This window comes from Artibeus jamaicensis, unplaced genomic scaffold, assembly GCF_021234435.1.
Source record: "Artibeus jamaicensis isolate MK-2021 breed Jamaican fruit bat unplaced genomic scaffold, CSHL_Jam_final contig_233, whole genome shotgun sequence".
Classification (NCBI taxonomy): domain Eukaryota; kingdom Metazoa; phylum Chordata; class Mammalia; order Chiroptera; family Phyllostomidae; genus Artibeus; species Artibeus jamaicensis.
In genome coordinates, this window is record NW_026521486.1 from 11,471,636 (window position 1) to 11,497,397 (window position 25,762).

Here is a 25,762-nt window from a genome sequence, read left to right on the forward strand (position 1 = left end):
ACTGACATGGAAAATTGGGAGAGGCAGTGGGTGCACTTGGATATATCCAGTTTGAATTTCCTGAGGGACATGCCCAAGTGGCTGGTTCTGCAAGCAGTTAGATGCGGAATTCTGAAGTTCTGGGAGAAGGTCAGGTCTGGAAATAGATACATATCCGTGTCATTGTGTCCCCTGGGGCTCTGTAAGTCAAGTCTGATTTGCTTTTCACATGGAAGTCCTTTAAATATTTGAAGACAGCCAGGACATCCTTCAACACCACACCACTGAGCTGGCTGGAGGCTAAGCGCCTCGGTCCCTCCCATCGCTGATCACTTGGGGAGTGGTCAAGCCTTGTCCCTCAGAGTGTGGTCTGGGGACCGGCGGCATCACTTGGGGGCTGAGAGAAATGGAGAATCTCGAACTCACTCCAGATCTACTGAATCAGAGTTTGCATTTTAACAGGGTCCTCCCCTATTCCCCCAGCCCCCCGGACTTGTGCACGGCACTCTGGTCTAAAGCCCAGTGGATTCATGCTGCCAGGGTTTTCACTCTGGCCCTGATACTTATTAGCTGTGTGGGGCAGACTATTTAACCTCTCTGTGACTTAGTTTCTTTTTGTATCAAATGGGGATAATTTTAGGATTTACTCCATAGGGACATTATAAAGGCTTAAATAAAACAATCCACATAAAGCACTTTATACAGCCAGGCACTTAATATATTATTGATAACAGCTTCAGCCTCCTTACTACACTGATCATCAGCCTTTCCGGAATCACCTCCAGTTTGTGCCTCTTTTAAAGTAGATCACCCAGAGCTGAGCACTGCCAGGGGCTGGCCAGCCCTGAGTAAACTGGACTAGTTCATTCTAGATGCTCACTTTCATGCCATAGAACAGAGTCAATAGCACATAAGGGCTAAGATGAGCTGGGGAGCCAGGCTCCCTGCATTTGAATCCTGTACCTACAATTAAACCGCTGGGCGGCCTTGCACAAGTCACCTAACCTCTCTGTGCCTGTTTCCTCATCCATAGAAGTGAGATAATAATGGTGCACGTGCCATAGGGTAATTATGAAATTTGCATGCTTTAAAGCACTAGAGTGGGGCTTGGAACATATAAAGGATTCATGAAATGTGACAGTCAGTGAATTCTCCATACGATGCACCGCACAAAATCACGGTGTGTGAGAGGTCCAGAAAGGACCTCTCTAGTCGGTGAGAGGCCCAAGCCACACCAACTAGAGAGGTGGAGGCCAGAGACTGGCTCAGGAGCCAGGGCCTGACTCAGGTCTGAGACCCATCCTCACGACAGGGACACCACAGGCTGCGCTGTGCTCGGCCTGCACAGTTGTGCGGGGTAGACCTGCTCTTTCTGTGTTCGGAGCCTCAGAATCTAGCTGCCTACATGTGGGGTGTGGAGGGAGAAGGGGCCTCACTGTCTATACTCACAGAAATTTTTTTCCCCAAGGAGTTTATTTGGGCAGACCAGCGGACAGGGAGGCCCTGCATCTAAAAGAAGGTGTTGGGCCTCTTGATGGTGAAGAGCAGCTTGTGCGGGTGCAGAAGGACCCGGCGAGGCAGCGGAAACCTAATCTTGGAGTCGTGGAACTGCTTGACTGCCGGTGGGTGGCACTTGCTGGCGCGGTCTCCTTCCTCCACCTTCATGATCTGCCTTGAGTGGGCGCCCGCCATGGTTGGGTCCCGGTACTCCAGGTCACGTTGCGGGTGCCGCTAGGGGGTGCTGAGGCACAGCCAGATGCCAAAGTTCTTCACCCGAAGAGGGACTTCTAGAATACCTGCCTCCAACAGATGATTTCCCCTGAAGATTAGATTTCTTCATCTTCTTCCATCGAGACACACAGTACCAGAAGCAGACTTGGCAATGACATGGTTAGGTGCAAAGACACGCCTGTGCAGCGCTCGCAGGGAGGGCAGGCAGCGCCCCACCACCTGGTCCTCCGTGGGCAGCCTCAAAGCTTCCTCCACCACCCACAGAAGGCTATACTCCCAGACTCTCGATGTTTCCAGATTCTGCTTCAGGTCAGTGATGAGTTCCGTAATTACGATTTTAATGCGGAGTTAATTCCACTGAGCAATAATTTTTGACTTTTCCCCTTCCCTTAGTGCCTTAGGTCTTAAAAAATGTTGATGTCAGGGATTTTGCCTGGAACCTGAAGCTGAATGTATTCAATTCTTCACCTTTTCCTGTAAGTGCCAGCAAAGTAGCAAAGAAATATCATCTCTATTCGGCCTGGTAGTGGGCCGTTTTTTTTTTTAAGACTTTTATTATTTTTAGAGAGATAGGGAAGGAAGGAGAAAGAGAGGGAGAGAAATATGGATGTTTACCCCCAACCGACAACCCAGGCGTGTGCCCTGACCAGGAATCTAACCAGGGACTTTCCAGTTTGCAGGCTGCTGTTCTACCCACTGAGCCACGTGAGCCAGGGCAGCGGGCTGGGGTTTTATTGTATGTTTTTTGATTTGCTGACTCACCACCAGAAGCAAGGTGCTACACCAGGGACAGTGGGACAACCATGAGCGAGCATGACAACTGGATGGTGGGTATCAAATTCTGGTGAGTATCAGAGCTGTCATTCCCCACCCCTCCCTCAAAGCAGGTTCACTGGGGGAAAATAAGGTCCAGGAGCTGGCGTTTGGATAGGCACCCCAAGTGAGTCTCATGAAGAACATTCGTTCTAAGAAGCACTGCAGTAGATCAGATTCAGAGAACAGTCTTTGCAATTAGATAAGGATCAATTTCCTTGTGAGATCTCAACTTCTCTAAGCTCTGGCTCCCTTTAGCACGGGCCAGTCTTTGAGGCCACCTTCTCCCAAGGCGGTGGGGAGGACTAAATGAGATAAAGCGTGAAAAACATGTAGGCTTAGAGCCCGTGGGCTCGATAAAGGGAACTCACTATTCTCGACAATACAGGGTAGTCTTCAGGGTACAGGCACAGATGTTGGAATCCGGCAGACCTGGTCTAAACCCCGTTTTACCACTTACAGACTATGTGGCTGTGGCTTCCCATACTCTAAAAAACGGGACTACCACAGTCCTTTGTCATGAAGTTGTAAGGACGGAGACAACATGAGTCGAAGCTTAACATAGCGCCTGGTATAATCATTAATGCCACTCTCAAATATGTCTGGCTCTCCTTCCCGGCACAGGATAGAACTGTACCATTTCAGTTTAAAGTTAGGGGTGACCCTGTGACTTGCATAGGCTAATGGAATGTGAGGCACATGGAGAGGGCACTTCTGGGTAGAAGTTTTCAGAGACGGTGTACAATCGGCCACACCCCCTGGCTCCGCTGGGAAGCCCATGGGGCACAGGGTGGCGATGGGGCCTCTGTCAACCCAGACCCTGAGCGTCTGTGAGGCGCAGAGGCTGCCTGATAACCCTGATGGACACGCGCCACAAGAGGAAAAGAAAATTTTCATTATGTCGAGCCATCGAAATTTTGAGGTCATTTCTTACTGCAGCCTGACATAATCCATCTGCCTGATACACCTGGTATATATAGTGACCTCTCCAATCATTACCAGCTACAATTATTATAATCTTTGTCCATCAGTCATGTACAGCTCATGTAGAGAAGAAGCAAGACTTAAGAAAATGAAAGATTAAATAATAAGCTTTCACTGCTTATAAGAAGTGCAAAACAAGTGAAAATCTTCTGTTTAGTGTATATTCTAAAAGGTGGTAAAGACAGATTGTGGCCTACAATAATTAGGAAAGGTCTGGTTTTATAAAACCCAAATTTACTGAGACTTTAATTTTTTGTCCTATCTAAAGTAACAAGAAATTTAATTCCTGATGTGTCTTGTCATATAACCTAGACCTTGAGTTCTTGGGAAGAATCTTAAATTAAAATTTAAGCAATTATAGCAACCACAGCCTCCCAAAGTGTTATCTGCTTTTATTAAATTTCAATTTCTAAGACAGAGGTCTTTCGTTTGGGCTTTTCATTAAACTAAAAAAAAAAAAGGAAGGAGGGAAGGAAGGAAAGGAAAATGAATGACTATGGGATATACCGCTGTTTTGTTTCTTCTTACTGAGGGCATTTCTCTCCTGGTGTGAAGCAGTCTGCTGTCCTAGGATCCAAGGAGGTCTAGGTAGTAGGACCCCAGGGAGAAGGCTGCAGTTGGGGAAGCTGTGACGGGGACCACAGCTTCCAACAGCAGAGGCCAGCACAAGACATCAAAAGACCAGGCGGGACCAGCCAGAACCCAGAGCCTCAGAGCAGAGTCAGGTCTGTGAGTGGTGGGAGGACACGGAGCATGTGCAGGGACTTCTCCTCTACGGGCACGAAGCTGCCTCAGCTCCCTCTTGCACCCTGGTGCCATTGTAGGAAGGGGGTGGGGTGGGGGAGGAGCCCATGACAGACGTCTGAGCTCCTAATTGATGGAGCAAATTGATGAGGTAAACTGATAGAGCATTTCCCCAAGAATGAGAACTCTAGAGCAAGGTGAGAAGAATTTTTGAAAACTGAAGTACCATGTTTCACACCTAAATAAATTTGATTCCGCAGTACATTTACTGATAATCACATGCAGTGAAATTACAAGGATTATACAGTACCCACATCTGAACAAGCATGAAAAAAATTAACCCATCAGCCACGTGGCTCATGTCTTACAAGATACTGAAACAGCAGTTCAGTAGTTCTCAAACTTAAAGCGTGCATTGGAATCATCTACAAGGTTTGTTAGAATAGTGATCACTGGGCCCACTGGACCCAGAGTTTCTGTTTCAGTGGATCTGAGGTGGGGACTTAGAACGTGCACTTCCAACAGGTTCCCAGGTGCTGCTGACGCTGCTGGTCCAGGGACCACCCTTTGGGACCCACTGCTCTAGTTCATCTAAGTCTGATGTTCAGCTAGGTCTTCCTTCCTATGGTTTCTCCAATGGCTATGAAATACTGGCAGGTGACAGACTATATAACGTGGCTGCAGCTATTGTTATCCTTGTCCCATCATCATCCTCATCTTCTTCTTCATCTCCGTCATCACCATCACTGACACTAAGCGTTTCCTAGGAGCCAAGCTCTGCACTAAGCGCTTTATACAGCTGATCTCATTTAATCCTCACAGATACCATTACTTACCTTTTCCAGGTGAAGGAACTAAGGTTTCGAGAAGTCAAGGAACTTATTCAAAGTTATAGATCCCCAAAGAGGCACACCTGAGCCTCAAACCGGGCATCCTGATCAACCCACTTTCTGTGTCTTTGTCACTTGAACGATGCTCTTCGTAATGGGTTAATTAAAGGGGCTACAGAGTCTCAGAATTGATCAAAGAAAAACAATGACTATAAAAAGCTCTGTTTTTTCTCTAGTTGTCCTGGAACCACCTTGGGCACTGGGACCTTTCTAGACATATTTCTCCATAGCTTCTTCCCTGCCACCATTTCACTCACTTTTAAGTTCTTTCCTTCCTCACAGCCTACCCTGAAGTTGCTATGCACTTCCTATCAGAGAGTTTGCTCTCTCTGCTTGCTTGTCAGTTTCTCAGCCATCCCTAGGTGAGGCTAGAAAGGGCACAGAGAGGGTGTTTGCTTGAGCATCTAATTAAATTGAATTTTGCTAAGCAAAAAGCCACCTCCTCTAGAGAGAAATTGTATCACTTTTTGTGAGCAGAAGCAGCTGTCAGCAATTGTGGTTTAAATGGCTGGGTTTATTTTTCTGTTTGATATACATAGTTTTTAAAACTCACTGTTATGGAGCAGCAGGTCCATAATGGGCCTGACCAGAATGGACTTGAACAAGAACAGTCCTAGTTAAGTCCACCTACGTGTGTTGGCCCCAAATGGTATTTATCACAGCATCCCTCACACCAGCCCCCAGGCTTGCTGAGTTTTGAACTACCCCTGTCCACGTGGCAAATGGCCTCGGCAGTGTGAGCCAACCTCAGACCTAAACCCTAAGTTTAAAAGACTTCAACAGAAACATAAATCACATTAGTCAGCTGCCCCAAACATGCTCCCTAGGTTTTCTCCACAAGAATTTCCACTCTGGGTATTACACGTGGCAGGACAAAGTCTGTGCCCAGGGCATCTGAGTAGAAGAACGTGTGTGTTCTTGTTCCCAAGCCTGACTCAGCTGTGCATCCTAAGTACTGGACAGAGAAAACCTGAATGGAAACCCCACTGCTCCTCCCTTCTCCACCTCCTCGGTGGTCAAGTGCACATTCCAGCTGGGCCCAAATCAGGACAGGGTGTGCAGGTACCTTCCCAAAGATCAGCTGGATTGTCCCACAATGTCAGGAGGTGGGTGGTGAGTGGGGGGAAGAGGGAGGGTGGGAGTAGAGGGAGAGAGAGCTAGGAACCATGACAGTGTAGCCAGTGGTCAGCCATGGCGGTCATTGGTTAACTCTAGGCTTCCAAGCAGGGCCTTTTGCACCCTCCACGACAGGACTGATAAATAGGCACTTTCCCGTCTCATTCACATCCTCCCATCCTCTACACAGTCTCTCTTTCCCAGTTTCCTGCTTATCAAAGAAATACATGCTCACGCACACAAAAAAGAACATAAGGAAATCAAGATTCCTCCATGGAAAAGTAATTGCTGTTAGCAATTTTATATCTATGCCTGCAGATATTTTTACATACCTAAATATATAATTTTTAAAAATAAAACTGCATCACATTGTATGTCCTGTTTTACAACCAGCTGAGTTTCTTCTACTTCATAATAAATTGTGGATCTCTTTTCATGCCAATCAATACACATCTACATTGTTATTCCTGGTGGTACATTATATGACAGACTGTTATAATTTATTTAACAATCCCTCTTGTTACACTCAGTGCTGAACTAGAGTCCTCTTCTCCCCCACCCCCCTGCAAACCAACATATAACGATTTTCTCCCCACCTCTTACTGGTTCTGACGCTCCCCCTGCACTGGGGCTCTGAGGTCTTTCTCCCATGTCCCCCTCTCCTTATAAGCTCCTTGGATAGGACCATGACCTCTAGACATCTGAACTGGCTACAGCCTACACAGCATGGCCAGCAACTGACAGACAGATGGAGGGACAGACTGGCCACCCCTGGCCAGTAAAAAAGGAATATTTGCTCTTAAATCACACCTCTCCCCACTAAGGGTTCTGTCATTGTGCTTCATTCTCCCTCCTCCCTCACACATATTCTAGCATGTTCTCTGCCTCACTTTCACTCTTGCTCTTGGGTTCTCCCTAAGCTTACTTTTGCTGACACACATTCTAGAATTCTCCTTCTTCTTCTTTACCCTCTTTTTTTCTTTTCTCTTCCTCTCCTCCATACAATACGCGCACACACACACACACACACACATCATACCTACACCCCTTGAACACCCTGCCCACTACATCCCTTCACAATCCTGGCTCTGCTGTGACCTTAAACAGGTCATTTCCCGAGTCTGTTTCCCCACCCATAAAACAGGAAAATGCTACAGGCATCCCTCAGAGACATCACAGGTTCGGTTCCAGACAGCACAATAAAGAGAGTATCACGATAGAGCCAGTCAAGGTCTTTTTTTCTGGTGGAGGGTCTTGCTTCCAATCTGTAAACACACACACACACACACCAGCTGTGAAGTGCAATAAAGCGAAACGCAGTAAAACCAGGTATGCCTGTATCTGTTTAAGATTATTGTGAAGACTAGAGGTCAAGATGGTAAAGCGCCTGGGTGCTCACAAATGGTACTTGTCGTCATTTTTCCAAAGACATCATTAGAAAAGCCAATTCAAGGAGGACTCAGGTGTTGGGACTCCAAGGAGAACAAGTGTTTTTCTTATTTTCGGCTGTGGAGCAATAGTTCTCAGCTCCGGGGCCCTCAGCATTCCTGAGTGCAGCCCAACGTGAGAGCAAAGGCATTTAGCAAAGTGATTAAAAGCTCCGTGGGGAACTGGAAAAGGAAATACCGTAATACAAAGGAGTGACTTTTGCGGGCCTGGGCTCAGGTGCCATTGCTTTTTGTTTCCTGAATAAGGAATTGCCCCTAATCGGCACTGTGAATTGTGTAGCTAATCAAGTCTCCCTCTTGGCCTTGACTGCTGGCAAACTGGAAACCAAATGTATGGCTTTCCATTGAACAACGTGGCTCTCTTGTATTTTCCTCACTCCTGACTTCATTTGATATCTCTAATTTGGCTTATTTTTTTCTCTTTTCCACTTCTCCTAATTTTTGTTCACTTGTGGGATTTTGCAAATTCCTATAATACTCTTAAATTTTCTCTTGGACAAAGAATGAATAAATAGATGGGTGAATGAGTGAGTGAATGACTAGAATCATAGAAGAGAATCTTCGAAACCATATAAAAATTCAAAGTGTCTCCTCTGCAATATCACTAACTGGGATGGTCAGTCCAATTGCCTGATCTTGATATCGCAGTGATTAGAAGTCCACCACTGGATAAGATAATCCATTCGAGCTTTGCTATAAAATCCTGTGGTTTATAGAAAGTTGACATGGGCTTCCTTATAGGAGGTAATATTAATAACAAGAGGAGATGATATTTTTATTAAAAAGGCAACAGAAGGAGAGAAAAGGTTTAAGAGCAAAATGAAATGTTAGTTTTTTTGCTCAGTGAACTACTATTACCTCCAAGTGACCTCTTTAATATTTTCTAAATACTCACAAGCCTTCTGTTCATGATTTTGCCAGTTCTCAATAAAAAAATGAGATGTGCATCAAGAAAGCGAGAAGACAACCCACCGAATGGGTGAAAATATTTGCAAATCATATATTCGATAAGAGATTTGTATCTAGAATATATAAAGAACTTCCCAACTTAATAATAAAAAGATGAATGACCCACTGTAAAATGGGTTAAGGACCTGAACAAACATTTCTCTAAAGATTTACAAATGGTCGATAGGCACATGAGAAGATGCTCGACATCATTAGCCAGCATAAAAATGCAAATTAAAACTACTACGAGATATCACTTTATACCCACGAGGATGATTGTAATAGAAAAGACAAATAATAACAAGTATTGACAAGGTGGTAGAGAAATTGGGAACCTCAGATACTGCTGAGGAATTGTAAAATGGTACAACTGTGTCCAAAACAACCTAGCACTTCCTGAAAAAGTTAAACATAAAATGGTATAAGCTAGCAATTCTACTCCTAGGCACGTATCCAAGAAAAGTGAAAACATATTTACACATTCACACACCCCCAAAATCCTTGCATATGTGTTCATAGCAGCATTATTCAAGACAGTAGAAACAACCAGAATGTCCATCAGCTGATGGATAAATAAAATGAGGTATTTCAATATAATGGAATATTAGCAATAAAAACAGATGAGGTACCGAAACATACTACAACATGGAATGACCTTGAAAATTGAAACTAAGTGAAAAAATCCAGTCTCAAAAAAAAAACCCCAAATAATGTATGCTTCCATTTATATGAAATGTCCAGATCAGACAAATATAGAGAATAGTCACCTAAGACTTGGGGGCTTAGAGACAGGATGTGTGGGGGGGGGGGGAGGTATTGGGAGTAACTATTAATGGTTACAAATTATCTCTTTTCAGGCGATGAAAATATAAAATTGACTATTTAGTATACTTTGTGAGTATATTAAGAACCAGTGAATTGTACAAATACATAAGTTGAATAATATGTGAATTATATCTCAATAAAAATGTTATTTTAAAGATGAGGTGCAGGTGCTGTATCAATCACTGTTCTTTGCTGCAAACAACAGAATGTAGTGTTGATAGTTTAGGCAGAAAGGCACTCTATTAGGGCTATTAGGAATCTCATCAATTCTCCAGGAGGGTCAGGATGCCGGTCCCCAAACTATACCTTGAGATCCCCTCCAGGGAAGCCACCACTCACCACAGACTCTACAGCTCTCACTAATGAGGTCTGGAACTGGGGCTAGTTTCCCCTTGCTGCTACTTGACAAGATTTAGGACACCTTTGTCCCCAGGACTTAAACTAAGTTTCCTCACGTTGCTTTCTTCTGAAGTGAGGTCTAGAGAGAAGCTACCTGATTGGCTGAGCATAGGTCACATGCCTGAACCTAAGCTGCAGAGGATGCTGGGAAAGTGAGTCCTGATTTCTTTCTTAAGGGGCAGGTTGTATAAAATGAGAACCACTCCAATCTAAGCGTGTTTCTTTTTATCCTCCTTTTCCTGCTTCCCATTGGATAGGGTACATTTTCTTCTGCTGGTTTATAGGTTATATATTCTATTTTTGTTATGATGGTTGTGTTAAGACTCATTTGTAGGTTTCTTTTTACAATGATTTGCTGCAGACAACTTGTGCACATCTGTTCTCACTCTGCATTCATTGGCTTCACCTCGGGAGCCTGGAATCCGTGGTGATGGGAACACTTACAGAAAGGAAATTGTCAAATGCTGCAGATCAGGGCTCCCCCTCCCTCGAAGCAGTTGTTAAACATTTACTAGCGTACCACTGTCTTTATCCCTGTTGAGATCTAAATTGTCACTACAACGAGACAAGTATTTCAGCTCAGTCCTGCCAAGTGGGATGCATGGACCTATGCTGGTCTTCAAACTGTTTATTATCAGTCTGCAATAAACACAGAAGTTTAGAGTAATTTACAGCAATTTAGAATTGTCGTGGCATCCAAAAGCATCTTACCTATATTTTAATATTTTATGAAAGTCTCAGTCGAGGATGGTTTGAAAATGTAAAACTGATCCATCATCTCGCAGTTGGTCCGGGAAGTACTGCCTTGGCTTATTCTCATTGTTCTTTGTTCTACATGCTTGCCCTCCTATTGACATTGTCTTCCCAGATACTGAAATTCTGTTTTATCTAATTGTAGATGCGTTTTTCATCAGCTTCTCGCCTCTTGGCCTTTGAAGAGCTGCTCTGCTGTCTTGGCTTAAGCCCCACTGTTCTGATTCATTGGCAGCCTCCTCTCTCAACTGAGGGGCTAGAAAGATGCACCAGAGTCAAAAACTGAAGCCAAACCTCACAAAGATTATAAAAGACCTCTCTTCTCTTTCCCTTTCCTGTATATAAAACCAAAAAGAATTTACACAGTCTTGTAACAATGGTTAGTTATCTTTGGGCGATGAGACAAAGTGTGGAAGTTGCATTCTTTTGTGTATCTTAATTTTCCAATATTTTTGACAATCAGTGTGTATCACGAGAGAAGAAGAAATCCATGCCCTATCTCATGAGTTTCATGGACTTCCCATGGATTTTCCGTCTTCTTTTTTCCTCATCCAAGGACATGCTTATTGATCTTACAGAGAGGGAAAGGGAGGGAGAGAAACATGGAATCGAACCCACGACTTTCAATTTATGGGACAACACTCCAAATGAGCTATAATGGCCAGTGCTGGATTTTCCTTCTTATTTCCTTGTTCCCTTCAGAGTAAATGTTGAATGAACTTCAGCAATTCATACATTATTCCTGGAAATTCTTAGAACACTGTCATAGAAATGTCGCCTTGACACTCTCAGATATTAAATCCATGTCCGAACTGGTCTGCAAACACTGAGCTGTCAGTGAACTTGTGGTTTGCCCCTCCTTCTCCAATTTCCTGTCAAATCCTGCAGTTCCTGCATTTACTGGGACATTACTTTAACCTTGGTTTGCTGGAACATCATCACTAATATTCCTCAAGGGTGAGTCTGATACATGCATTTAAGCCTGAGTTCTCCAAACGTGAGGCAGGGATCATTCTAGGCTTTTCCCAAGCATCTTGAGCACAAGGATTTGTGGGAACTATCTCGATTCGGGGTCAGACTTTAAGTGTTGCAAGAGAGTAATACATGCCTTGCATTTCTAGAGAAATTTTTACACCCAGGGGATTTCAACACATATAATGTCATCTCATCCTATTCTCAAGTAAGATCCTTAAAGTAGTAGTAATTAGGGAAATTTAAATTAAACCCATAGTGTGGTAAGATTTTTGCCTGTAAATCACGATAGATTTATTTAATGCTATTATCCACTCCTGAAAAACCTATAAAAAGTTGGCACTCTCACGTACTGCCAACTGGCCTCATTTCCTGGAGGGTAATTTATCTCTCTGGATCCAAGTATTAAAAATGCATTAACAAGAGGAACTCCTGTCTAGGATGAGAGAAGAGAGAGGCAAGAGAATTCTACTGCCCACCGCCCCCCCCCCCCCGCAAAAAAAAAAACCCTATAAAACTGAACAAAATTGTTAAGTTTTTAGAATAAGAATCATTATTGCAGAGGTCTGAACATTGACCAAAGGCAAACAGAAAATTGATAACTATTTATGAAAAACTGCTGAACTTTGGTGGGCATTCATCACACACTCACACACCAAGGTAGATGTTATTATTGCTATTGTTTGGAGTAATACAAGTTTGAAAGAAAACTGAGTCACACATTAAGGGATGAGGTTACATTATTATCTCCATTTTAGAGACTGGAAAACAAGAACTGGACATCAGAAAGGTTGAAATATGGCAAAATCACACAGTCAGGAAGATGCAGAACCAGAATTTAAACTTCATGAGAAGTAATCATTGTTATGAGGTCATATCCAGAATCTTCTGTATTGTTTGTGTGCTGACCTTCTTCGGAAGTGGGGAAATAATAGGTGTTGGCACAAATGGATTTATTTTAGTGCCGGTAGCAAAGTAACACAAGTTAAAAGAAATGGTGTGTCCCTTCCAACAGCTTGTCCAGTAGGTATTTGGCCTACTTTCTCTCCTCATGGAGTTTGGCTCTTTGAAAAGGTGATTTTCTTTCTTTCAGATTTAGACCTTAATTTGGATTTGAGTAAGTGCAAGCCACAGTGCTCTGCTCATATAAAGGGCTTAACACAAATGGGTCAAGTGGATTTGTTGCTGGATTTGAGGCAAAAACAGCAAATGTTAAACATAAATATAAAAACACATTTCTTTTGGAATCCAAATGCTCCAAACACTAAAATACCTGTTTGAGTATATCCAACATCTTATAACGCCTTTTAGGAACCAGGCACTAGAATTATGTCTTTGTGCAACGTGAGCAGCTGGGGGAAGTTACAACAGTTAGTAGTTCATGAATCCAGTGTTGTTACGGTCGTCAAACCCAGAACACTCAGCAACAACAATACCGACTTTTATGCCAGGCACTGTGCTTAGTATTTCCTATGCCAAGCCCTAGGAAATTCTCCTTCCCATTACCCTACAAGGAAGATACCACTTTTATCCCCTTTTTATAGATGAGGAAGTTGAGGTTTAGATACAGTAATAACCCAGTCAACTGACATGGCCAGCCCTAGGCATAGCTGGAATTCAAAGTCGGATTGTTGAACTCATAAGTTGGATAGTAGACTCTATCTGTCAGACTCTAAAATCTCCCCTCTGAGGATCATGGTCGTAGGTATCCCTGCCTCTTTGAAAGTTTATATCAACTAATTGTCTTCTCAGAATGTTCTCAAAGACCTCCAAAGTAGTAATGAATACAGCATCTGTTTATTATACCAATTTCAGCTAACGTCTCTAAGCATGAAGGAGGTACCTGCCTACTGAAGTTAAAAGGTTGAACTGACTGGTAAGGATAGAACCAGAAACACTGAAACTCCGTTCATTGATTCAACTCAGATTTCCAGATAGCGACGAAGGTGACAGGCTTTTTACTAAGCCCTGGGGATCTGAATTGGACTGGACTTGGTCCTGACCTTGAGGGGCTCATGGTTGGCTGGCAGATATAGGAGCTCAGAAAACAAAGCTGAAGACGGCATCCGATGTGTCACGGTGACCACAGGATGGTGTCTCCTAGTTTCAACCTCTCACAGGGCGTGGGCGTGGACCATCCAAGTAGAGTGGACCCTGGCTACTTGTACGGCTGCAAATTCCTAATAGTGAATGTCAGCTTTGAAAAATAATTTCTGGGAGAGTGAGAAAGCCTGAAAGCAAGGTAATGTTCAACAATTCATACTGAAAAATGAATTGCATTTACTAAGTCAAGGAAAGCCAAAAGGACATCCTGGGAAAGAACAGCATGAGCAAAGGAAAGGCCAAGACCCCAGAAGGTACCCGCCAAATGGATGGCAGGGAGGCTGGGAAGTGGGTGCTCAGTGGGGGTGGTAGGAGACAAACTGTAGGTCAGCGACCAGAGGAATGTTCTCAAGGGCCTCAAACATCACAGTGAGTGATTTGACCTTCCTTTATATGGTTGGCAGTTTGGAGCCTTCGTGGTATATTTCAGCAGAAAAATGATATATAAATATAAACTGGTAAGAATTATTAGACATTCCATACTCTATCCCTAAAAATGCAGATATTCATCTCTGAAAATGGCTCAGTCACTCATTCCTTGAATATGTTCCAGAACAAGCAGCTCATCTTCTTAGTCTAATTCTTTGTCTGTGATGCTTTGTGAGTGAACATCCATGCACTAGCTCTTCGTAATGAGATAGATGGTCAACCCCTGTTTTACATGCTGAGCTTTCAAAAGTTTGAAATTAGCTAAATTCACTCAAAAAAACCCCTGGGCGACCTGATTTACAGCTCCTGCCACCGTCTTGATTGCTCTCCTCCTGAAGGTATTGAATGGTACTTCAAGTTATTGACATTCCTTTGGTGCCCAGGGCTAGACGATAGACATTCCATGCTGTCCAGCACATGTCCACTCTTCATCAGGATGCTCTCCTTCAGCCTCCGTTCTTGTTAATCACTACAGCAGAAGTGTTTAATATTGGATTATTACAAAATTAATGAAATGCTCATTGTGAAATAAGTGGTACAATACATGTAAAGTCAAAAGTGTAGCCCTCTCTAGTCCCACTGTCCAAAGATAACTAGCATGAACTGTATGTCCTTCTAAACTTCATCCATATATTAACACATGTGATTGTGCCATTATTAGAATTTAATTAAGTTTTTAAACATCTGCTAACACAGTCTCTACAGGCTCTCTGTCCCCCACTCCCCTGTTATTCGAGAGCCTTGCTGGTTCTGTAGCTAAAGGTAGTGCTTTATTATTATTATTTATTGAACCGCATCATGCTTGTTTGGACCCATTCTCCCAACGTATAGTGGTCTCTCTGATTCTTTGCTTTGTATCACCCACAGATTTATTAAGTGAGTTCAGCAGCAGAACCCTGGTGGCCCATCCCTATTAAATCCCTTCAGTGTCTTTTCCACAGCCCTGCTGAGCTTCCATTTCTCATCGTAAAGCTGAGGGTGATTTGATGGTCTTTGAGATCGCTCTCTGATTTAAAAGTCTTTGAAATGATTTGAGTTGTGGCATGCCCCGCTAAGTCACCATCTAGCAGTAGCTAAAGCTTTACAACCTGGGAGAGCACACATTTCCAAGACCCACTGCAGAAGACAGTTATCCTGGGAAGGCATCAAGGTCAAAGCAAACAGCTCTGATGAAATTATTCAGGCTTTGCCTTTGAAAGATGGGGCACAGCAAGGTCAACCAGATGTGAAAGCAATGTTTGCATCAATTCTGAGGAGAGGGACCGGGCTTAGCACTGTTTCCAAGTTTCAAGGGCTGGATATATCTTGTCCTGGAGGGGGAGTTTGATCTTTAAAAAAAGATCGAAGCTGTGAGTTGTAACTGTGGCTCCAGCTTCCATGAAGTTTAGCTGGAAGTTAGTAGCTTCTGAAAGTGACTTAATTGCTTGGCTGGGCCATTCTTTTGGATAGGAATCTTCACCGAACCAGCCTCGTGAGGCTTTTCCTGCAGTGGAATTCTGCACTATCTCAGAAAGCTTGTCCTCACTTAACCCCACCAAAAAGGAGAGCCCCGCACAGCAGGGCAAGGAGAGTCTTGAGGTGTAATTAATATGAATACACTTTAGTTATTTGGCTGAAATACATTATGGGAATCATTTTCATTTTTAAATGATTTAATTTTCTAGTGCAAAGGATTAAGCAGCTCCTAATTTGATTTCTCAAAGGCATATTTCTCAGGGTTCTGCTAACAACCTGAAGCTGCCGTTCCTCTCCGTCACGCCATGTCACAAAAGGACATGTTGCAGCACCCAGCCTTGATGGAGTGTGGGGAACAGAACTTCAGAAGGGCTTTTAGGAAGAGGGCAGGTGATGGGAAGGGATGACAAGTGAAGCTACTGGAACAGAAGGTGTCTGAGCATCATTTGGCAAGAGCAAGGGTTCTGGAACCCGACTGCTGTGTTCACATCGCCACATACCAGCTGTGTGACTTAGGCAATGTTACTGAACCTCTCTGTGCCTCCTTCTCATGTGTGAACTGGGGGTTGTAATAACGCCTTCCTCAGGGGCTTTTGTGCATGCCACAGGCATTAAGACATGTGAGATTCTTAGAACAGCACCTGACTTATAGTAAGTCTCAATAAAAGTTTTATATATAGTGTATACGGTATATATTTATTTAGAATACATATTCAAATATTAATGAGACCTTCACACCCATCAGGATGACTATTGATTAGGTTTCTCCAGAGAAACAGAATCAATAGATATGTGTATAAAATAGCTATTATATATAAAGCTTGTACATCTGTCTATTGTAAGGAATTGAGTAACATGATTATAGAGTTCAGTGGGACCAAAATCTGCAGGGCGAGCCAGCAGGTTGGACCCAGGAGAGCTGACGCTGCTATTCTAGTCCAAAGACTGACGGGCTGGAGACCCAGGAAGAGCCAACGATCTGGCTTTGGCCCAAAGCCAACTGCTGGAGAATTCCCACTACTTGGGGGATGGAAGGTGTTCTTGCTCTCTGCAGACTTTCCCCTGATTGGATGAGGCCCATCCTCATTATGGAGGGCAATATGCTCTACTCTAAATCTATGAACTCAAGTTTATTTCTCTTCCAAAACATTCTCACAGAAACACCCATAATAACATCTGACTGACTATCTGGGCACCATGGTCCAGCTACATGAATACATATTAACCATCACAGCTCGTATTTAAAAAAAAAACAAGCATTGGCAAAGATGTGGAGAAACTGGGATCCTTGGGCACTGCTGGCAGGAATATAAGGCAGCGCAGCTGCTGTGGAAAATAACATGGCAATTCCTCCAAAATGAAACAGAATCATTTGCCCAGCAATTACCCGTCTGAGAATATACACAAAAGGACTGAAATCAGGGACTGGAACAGATATTTGCACACCCATAGCAGCATCCTTCACAACAACCAGAAGATAAGATCACCCCCAAATCATTTGTACCCCTAATCTCTACTCCGATCAGGAGCAGGGAAGCTACCGGCCTTGGACCGTCAATCTGGCAACAGCCACAGACGTGCAAACCCTGATAATATGATGAATAATAATGATAATACTCATACAAAATCTGGCCTCATTGTGTAACAGAAACTTATAGTTTCCGTGTATTAATTTGTCTCAATACTCACAACAGTCCTATGAGTTAGATATTGTTATTATCACTCCAATTTACAGGTGGAAAAACACTGATTTATTCTACCAAGAAAATGGCAGAATCTGGGATTTCAACCCAGACAGTCTGACTCCAATTTCCATGCTTCTCACCACCGTACAGTAGTCTCTGAAGGGGTGTAGAAGGGCGAGCCCCAGTTTGTGACTCCAGAGTGTCTGTGAATCCACATGGCAGGCAAGCACAATCTGTAACACATGTATAATGCCAGAGACATGTATGCACGGATATTTTTCAGATGTATAGAGATGTTGTCATAAAGAAGAAAAACATCAATTTAAAAATGCTAGATATATTGTGGCTTTTACTCATTATGCAGTTTCTTGATCACAGACACACAGGAAATGTCAAAACCCACAGTGAAATATCTGATTACAGTCTTCCTGGGCCTTATTTTGACGCACTGACAGATTTGCTTTTCCCTAATATTTTAGAGAAACATAAATCAAAGAAATAAACAAGTGCAAATTCTAAACGAAGGTGACTTAAAAACTTTTGTTGTTGTTGTTGAAACGTGCTATCTGTAGGGGAAATGTGCACATACCACGCAGGAATCACTGGGTGAATTTTCACAAACTGAAACCACAGGGCTGCCAGCACCCAGATCAAAAACAAGAACATCACTGGCACTCCAGGAGATTCTCCTTGCTTCTGCAAGCACTGGCCAGCTCCCCTCAAGTGCAGCCATTTGTCATGGGTATAACTGTGTCACTCAAAGAGATGCATTGAAGTCCTGCTTCCTGGTGCCTCTGAATGGGACCTTATTTTGACATAGGATCTTTGCAAACGTAAGCAAGTTAAGATAAGGTCGTCCTGGATTAGGATGGACCTTAATCCTTGGTTTTTCAGCTTTTCTTTCTAGGAAAGTCTGATAAACTTGCTACAGAGTTGAATTTTCTGTGCTATTTCTCAGCTTATCTTTCTGGGAATGTCTGATAAACTTGGTGCAAAGTTGAATTTTCTGTGCTTTCATATACTGGTTCAATGACATAAATTTATATGCAATAATAAACAAAAAATGAAAGTCTCTATACTTCAAAAGATGGGGAGCTATCGGAAAGGGGATTTTATGAGTTTGCTTGGGCTGCCATAACAAAATACCAGAGACCAGGTGGCTTTAAACAACAGAAATTTGTTTATTCTTGGTTCTGGAGACTGGAAGTTCAAGATCAAGTTGTGGGCAGGGCTGACGTCTTCTGAGGCCCCCCTCCTTAGTTTGCAATGGCCACCTTCTCCCTGTCACCTCACACACATCCCTGCTGTGTCTCTAGGTGCCCCAATCTCTTTTTCTCATAAGCACACCAGTCAGATGGCCCCAGGGCCCACCCTAACCACTTAACCACCCGTCTTTACAGACCTACCTTCAAATACAAGCACATTCTGAGGTCCTGGGGATTAGGGCTTCAAAATACACACTTTGGTAGGGGGGACACAATTTAGCTGATGATAGTGACTTATATTTATTTTTATGTTCTACGGTCACTCTCACCTCACCATGGGGGTCGTTTGCACAGGGAAGGTTTAGACAGTGAAGTCTGAGCCCAGGAGATTATTGGTGGGCAGCCCCAACACGGAGACTGTCTCCCAGGTCACAGGGCCTGTGGTCTGGTTCTCCCTCCTTCCTTCCTTCCTTCCTTCCTTCCTTCCTTCCTTCCTTCCTTCCTTCCTTCCTTCCTTCCTTCCTTCCCTCCCTCCCCCCTCCCTCCCTCCCTCCTTCCTTCCTTCCTTCCTTCCTTCCTTCCTTCCATAAACGCTTCTTCACTCAAGGAGTCTTTGCTGGGTGCTCACCCTGTGCCAGGCAGTACGCTTGGCACTAGAGCTAGAGAGACGAGCCCCAGGGGAGCTCACGGTCCAATGGGAGAGGAAAGAGTACAGCAAGAGGCTTCCGGGCAGCAAAGAGTGTTATGACACAGCCAACCACAGGCTGCTCAGCCTCGGCTCTCAATTCTCTGAGAACTGCCCCTTCTGGTGCACAGGGCTAGGACCTGGCAATGATGCAGGACAGTGATCCTGCCAAAGGGTCGTACCACATGGGACAACTGTCTCGCTGGGTGCGTTATGGTCCCTCACCTTTGGAGTTGTGGTTCATGGATGCTCGTCAGTCTTTGCTGACCTCTTGAACCAAGGGCTTGTGAATTTGGGAGCAGTGGGTGGTCATCTTCTGCTGTTCCTTAGAGAGGCACACAGCCAGGATGTAAACAGAAGGGAATATAACTCACTCTCAGAGAACTGCAGACAAGCTACTACATGAAGAGGGAGACAGAGAGGAATAGAGGGGGGGGAGGGACAAGTGGAGGGAGAGGGGCCCAGGGAGACTGGCACCATCGTGCAGTGGACTGGAACTGAGACAGGGGCGTGGAAGTGCTGGGCGTGATGAGAAAGCAGTTGGAAGTCCAGTTTAACTGGGGCGCAGATGGTGTAGGAGAGCAATTGAGAGGGAGGGCTGGAAAAAACACCGGGTGCCTCCCAATGGCAGTGTGATCGTTAATTTTGAGTGTCAATATGACTGGGCCATGAGGTGTCCAGACACTCGGTCAGCATTCCTCCCAGTGTTTCCATGGGGATGCTTTTGCATGAGTTGAACATTTAAATCAGTGGACTGCCCTAGCTGGGTAGCTCAGTTGGTCAGAGCACCGTCCCGATGTGCCAAGTTTGCAGGCTCGATCCCCAGTCAGGGCACACACAAGAACCAACCAGTGAATACATGAGTAAGTAGAACAAATCGATATTTCCTCCTCTTTCTCTTTCTCCCTTCCTCTCTCTCTCTCTAAAATCAGTAAATAAGTTTCTTAAAAAGTCAGTGGACTGACTAAAGCAGATTGTTCTCCCTAATGTGGATGGGCCTCATCCAATGAATTGTTCTTGAATAGAACAAAAACTCTCACTTGATTATGGAGGCTGACAAGTCCCAAGATGTACAGGATGAGCCAGCAAGCCTGAGACCCAGGACAAGCCATTGTTTCCACCAGAGTCAAGGCAGGAGAAGCTGATGTACCAGTTCAAAAGCAGTTGGGTGGGAGGAATTCTCTTATTTTGAGGATTGGTGGCTTCCTCCTGCCCTCCACCCTTGCCCTTACCACATACTATCTATTCCCCATCTAGTAGCCAGAATAGTTAAAAAAAAAAATAATAGTAAGGTAAGAGTGTCACCCTGCTCAAGACCCCCATTGGCTTCCTGTCACACTCAGGACAACATCTAGAGTCCTTACTGTGACCTTCGCGGTCCCACACGATCTCACCTGTCCCCCTCTGTGACTCCCCTCTGCCCCGGCTCCCCCTCCTCCAGCCACACTGGCCTCTTGGCTTTTCCACAAACACACCAAGCTCCTCCTCCCCCGAGGCCCTTTGCACAGTACTTGTCATTCCCTCTGCCCAAGCGATCGGCATGGTTTTTTCCTCACCTGCAACCAGGTATCTCTTCAAAGGTCCTTCCAAGAGGCCTTCTCTGATCCCCCTATCTAAAACAGCTCCCTTCGTCACTTAAAAAAAAAAAAATTCTCACCTGAGGACATTTTTTTATTGCTTTTAGAGAGAGTGGAATGGGGAGAGAGAAAGAAAGAGAAACATCAATTGCTTGCCTTCTGCACACACCCCGACCAGGGATCAAACTTACAACCTAGGTATGTGCCTGACTGGGAGTTGAACCTGGAACCTTTTGGTATATAGATGATGCTTCAACCAACTAAGATGCACTGACCAGGGCACCCCCCCTTTTCATCACTTTTAATCCACTTACCTCTCCCTATATTCTTCATAGAACTTGATTTACTTGAAACTATATATACATTTGTTTGTTTCTTTTATTTCCCCAGTGGAACGTAATCTCCACAAGAATAAGGACTTTGCTCACTCCTGTATCCACTGCTTTTAAGAGCAGCAGCTGGTGTAAAGCAATTGCTCAATAGACCTTTGATGAAGGCAGCTTCCTTATTAAGGGTGGTACCCGTTTTCCTTGGCTCATCTCTGAGTCTTGATCATCTTAGCATGGTGCCTGGCCTGTGAGAGGCATTTGGGGAATACATATGGCAGGGGTAATTGCTTGTATTCCTGCTATTTCTCTCCTTGTTTCTCTTCTGCTCTAAATTATAAACTCTCTGAGGCAAGGACCACCTCTTTATGTCCCACATCGCCTATCGCAGAGCTTTGTGCATTGCAGGCCATAAATGTTTTGAAGTCGATTGAATTGTGTCTGCAAAGCGGATGGTAACAGCTATGCACCTACACGGCACTCCATCAATATTTTTAAATTGCTACTGAACATTTCCATTTAAACCTTCCATTAGTGGGTTCATTATGAAGAAGGAACACACACATTAAACAAAAGAATGACCACTTGGGGAAGATCTGACCCTCATTTTGATTCATCGGATGATTTTATGTACAGCATTAGCAACCTGCTATGTGACTGTGCCACAATTATTTTGTTGAATACAGGATTGGATCCACTTACGGTGTGATTGGGTTCTGCCTAAAGTGCCACTTCTGCCATCTTTAAAGCTGCATCTTCGAACTATCATTTCGGGACATCTTGTTTCAGAAAGTTGCATCTTCGGTGAAATACAATAGCCTTGATGAGAAGCACTTTGGAAATAAGCAAATGAAGGAGAGAAGAGACTTTTCTTTTTGATCCGAAGGTCACAAGAGAATGAAATTGTCAAACACTTTTGCCCTCCTGAGAGAGCTAGAGTGCTGAGCTTAAACTGTTTCATTACAGAGGGAACTGAAGAGTGGAAAGGAGAGGAGGGAAAGAATGTTACTGTTATTTAGTTAATTTCCTGCGGAAGACTCCAAGCATGCTGCCCCAGTGAGCTGGAGCTGCCGTGTCCATCAGGAGCAGGGCCTAGTTTCACCCACACGCTCACCTGCATATGCAAAGCTATGGAGAATTTGTATTCTCTCTGATTCTGGGGAGATCAAATTTAGAAACAGAATAAAGAGCGAAATTTCTAGAATCTAATAACTCCCATTATAAGCCAAAGGCAAAATGTTAGCTCAGGGCGGCGTGATAATGAAGCTGGTCATTAGCAGCTAGGAAACACCATTGCAGCAGATCCTGCTCTGGCGAACCACATGAAATTGGTGGGAAGATTACAGATTGCCAATTCATCCTGCTCTCGCTGATCTGTCGCAGAGAGAGCAAGGACTGGGGGTAGTCGCTGGCTGCCCGTTCATGGCAAAACAAAAGAAGCTGAGTAAAGCAGAAAAGAATCTGTAAAAATCTGGAAACAATATGAAAGGGTGATTTTTTTTAAAAGGTGGTTGGATTCTAAGGCACAGGTAGCAAACACAAGGTCCGTGGGCCAAATCCGGCCCTCCACCTTATTTTATCCAGCCCAGCACCTTGTTTTTACCCCTGGGAGCACCGAGCTCTCCCTTAACTGTTAAGGAATAGTTACATTTATACGGTCCTAACATTACATGTGGCCCTTTGAAGGCAACTGCGAGGCTGATGTGGCCCCTGTTAAGGGATAGAGCAGTATTTCTCATCCATGAGAAATACATGTGCCCATTCCTTTGAAAGGAACACACTATCACCACCCTCCCCCAAAAGAGATTTATGTCCCAGAAGAACCTAAATGTTTGTGCTAAATGGCTATGACTTATATACAAAGAGAAGTTTGATCATTATCCTTACAACTAATAAAGTTTTTACAGCTTACCATGGAACACGTACTACGTTGTTAAAATTCTGCTAGAACACACAGAATCCGGTTTGAAAAATACTATATTGAAGAAGGTCTGGCTTCAGTCATCTTTAACTTCTAGCATACGGTCACTAGCTTCTACCTGACATTTCTAGAATAAGCCTAAAAATATGTTAACCCTTAGTTAGAGGTAAAAAAGGAAAATGCATACAAATTTCATGCGTGTCTTTAACACAACTTTGCTTCTATTTCTGTAGGTCATGAAACACCAGGTTTCACAAGTCTGTCTTCCCCCCAGAATGATTGGTTGAGTTAGCATTCCAGGGGAAACCCCTCAACCAATCAGAACCCTCGAGGATGCCTGCTACCCTGGAAATTTGGCCATCACACTCTATGGACTAAGAGTGAAGGTCTGTAAAACGCAAAGGTATAAAAAAAGAGAAGTGTTAACTACTGAATAATATTCAGGAATTTTGCGAGCCGGTTGTTAACCCAATGGTACTTTGGAATCTGCTGTGATAGGAACATCTATTCTACACCGTGGAAATTGGCACACGCCACATAGCTCGACTTTTTAAAAAACTATTATTGTTTAAGAGCCATTTTAACAGCCCACCCACCTCCACAGGAGGATTTTTGGAGACTTGCAAAACTAGTCTGTTAGGAGCTGGCAAGGTAAGCCCGGGAGCCCAGGATAACCAAGCAGCATGTAGTGGTTAGAAGTGTTGGCCTTGGAGCCAGGCTGACGAGGTTTGTGGCCACTGGGAGCGGTACGAGCCCAGCCTGCTCATCTACCCACGCCTGAGTTTCCTCGTTTGTAAAACGGGATGATGAGAGTCACCTCATGTGTTTGTGGTGAATAAGTAAAACAAAGTGCATACCTGTAATTTCACTAGAGACAGGCCCTGGCACACGGTAGCTGTGCAGGAGGCACGTGTGCAGTGAACGCTGAGCGAGTGCAAGCACACACCGTTAGCCCCGTGGCTCAGAGACCCCTGGGTCCCAGCCGCTTCTTACCTACTTCTGACCGCTCCCGAGGTCTCACCCCGCCCTTCTGTGCCTGGTCTTTCAGCTCCCCTTTGCCTGTTCTCTATCTCCTCTGCCCCTACCTCCCCAGTCCATGACCTCTGAGGCCATGGTGGGGGTGGGGGAGTGGTTAGCTGGGTGGGGTGGGGTGGGACTGAATTCACCTCACCTGTAATCAGTAAGTTGAACAAGCACAGCTTGTGACATAATCAAAACACAGTTCTATATTTGTCTCCCACTATTCCTTTAAAAGTGATTCAGTGAACGATCTGGTAGTTCCTCGAAGGGTGGAAACAGAGTTGTATGATCCGGCAATTCCACTCCTGTTACCGAACAAAGGTCCAAGGCGGGGGGGCAATATTTGGGATGCCAAAAACTGCTACAGAACAGCAGGGGCCCCTCCCAAGGATAGTATACTAATACCTACTGGGCTTGTCTGTCTGCTGCCAATTGGAAAGACATCTCTCAATGCCAGAGACTTGTGAAAAAGAAAGGAAAGGTTTATTTAAAGCTGTACAGACTTAAAGTAGTGACCGGTTGTCCCCATTAAAATTTCAAAGTCCTTTAGGATAACCACAGACGCCCACAGCACTTCCTTCTCCCCCTGCCCTAATTTGGGGTACCATACCTCAGGAAAAGAAGAGCACGTCTGTGTTTCAGGATGCTGACACCTTCAGCTATGTCGCCGTACAGGCAGAATCTCCAGTTAATCCAAAATCACGTGGCACCTTCTCACGGTCCACTGGCAAGAGTTCTTTGTACCAAGTTCCAGTCAAAGTCTCTCCTGCTTTCCAGGCCACGCGGCCAAAGGGCGCACCCCAAAGCCATGTGGGCCTCTTCTACCAAAGCTGCAGGGGTCTGCACTCCACCAAAAACATGTGTCTTCTTCACCTGGCTGCAGGTATATCCATTCTGGCAAAGCTGCGTGGTTTTCCCTTTCACCTGGGAAAGAGGGGGTCTGCACTCTGCCCACAACTGCATGGCTCTCTCTCTTTCACCTCACCAAGAGAGGATCCTTACTCTGCTGAAACCATGTGGCTCTCCCTTTCACCTGGCTGCAGGGATCTTCACTCTGCCCCAGACCGCATGGTTCTCCCTTTCATGGCTGCCGCATCTGGGTTTAAATCCCCACGCCCATCCCCCTTTGCAGCCCCATTTTCAATTCCTCCTACAATCAGTTACACCTGCCAGTATTTCTGTATTATTACAAGTTTACTGGGCTGCCATCATTAGTCTGGGCAGGTGTGGCCCCATGGCGTGGAGCCAATCAACTCCAAGCTCTCATACAGGCGCTATAACTTGGGGGATCTGCCCCCAGTTACATCTTGAGTGGAAGTCACTCCCTTCTCCCTGGCTCAAAGCATGGCCACAGCTATTTAACATATCTGTGAAACCAGTTAAAGGTTATAGATGTATTAAATGACCATGCCAGAGGTTAGCTGCAAAACTGTTGCTATGCAAAACAGCTCTCAATGGCCCTACTCCATTTGTCCCTTCCCCCTGGGGAGGGGGGGGGTGAGGATATCTTAATATTTCCTGGACACCCTGAGCTCTGGACTCCATTCTAAATCCTTTTTGGGGGGCCCCCTTCCTGGCTGTACCCTGTTACACTCCTAGATAGAGACCCAGGGGAAATGAAAAAAAAACAACTGTTTAAACAAAAACTTGTATACGAGTGTTCACAGCAACATTATGTATAAAAGCCAAAAAAAAAAAATGGAAACAACCCAAATGTTCATTGCTGGATAAATGGATAAACAAAATTGGTACAT

The 25,762-nt window shown here is 44.4% G+C and overlaps 1 long non-coding RNA gene and 1 pseudogene across 2 annotated transcripts; both read right to left on the bottom strand.

Annotated features, from left to right (window-relative positions):
• Positions 1–1,467: 1,467 nt before the first annotated feature.
• On the bottom strand, positions 1,468–6,908 carry LOC119060445 (60S ribosomal protein L18a-like; annotated as a pseudogene).
• Positions 6,909–12,178: 5,270 nt separating this feature from the next.
• LOC128626851 (uncharacterized) lies at positions 12,179–24,685 on the bottom strand. Of its 2 annotated transcripts, XR_008390949.1 has the most exons (4): positions 24,619–24,685; positions 21,770–21,900; positions 17,415–17,507; positions 12,179–14,603 (listed from the first exon to the last, which is right to left on the bottom strand). It is a non-coding gene; the product is annotated as an uncharacterized LOC128626851 (long non-coding RNA). The 2 variants fall into 2 exon arrangements; XR_008390948.1 differs by lacking the exon at positions 12,179–14,603 and having other exon boundaries at positions 17,352–17,507.
• Between the last annotated feature and the right edge of the window lie 1,077 nt (positions 24,686–25,762).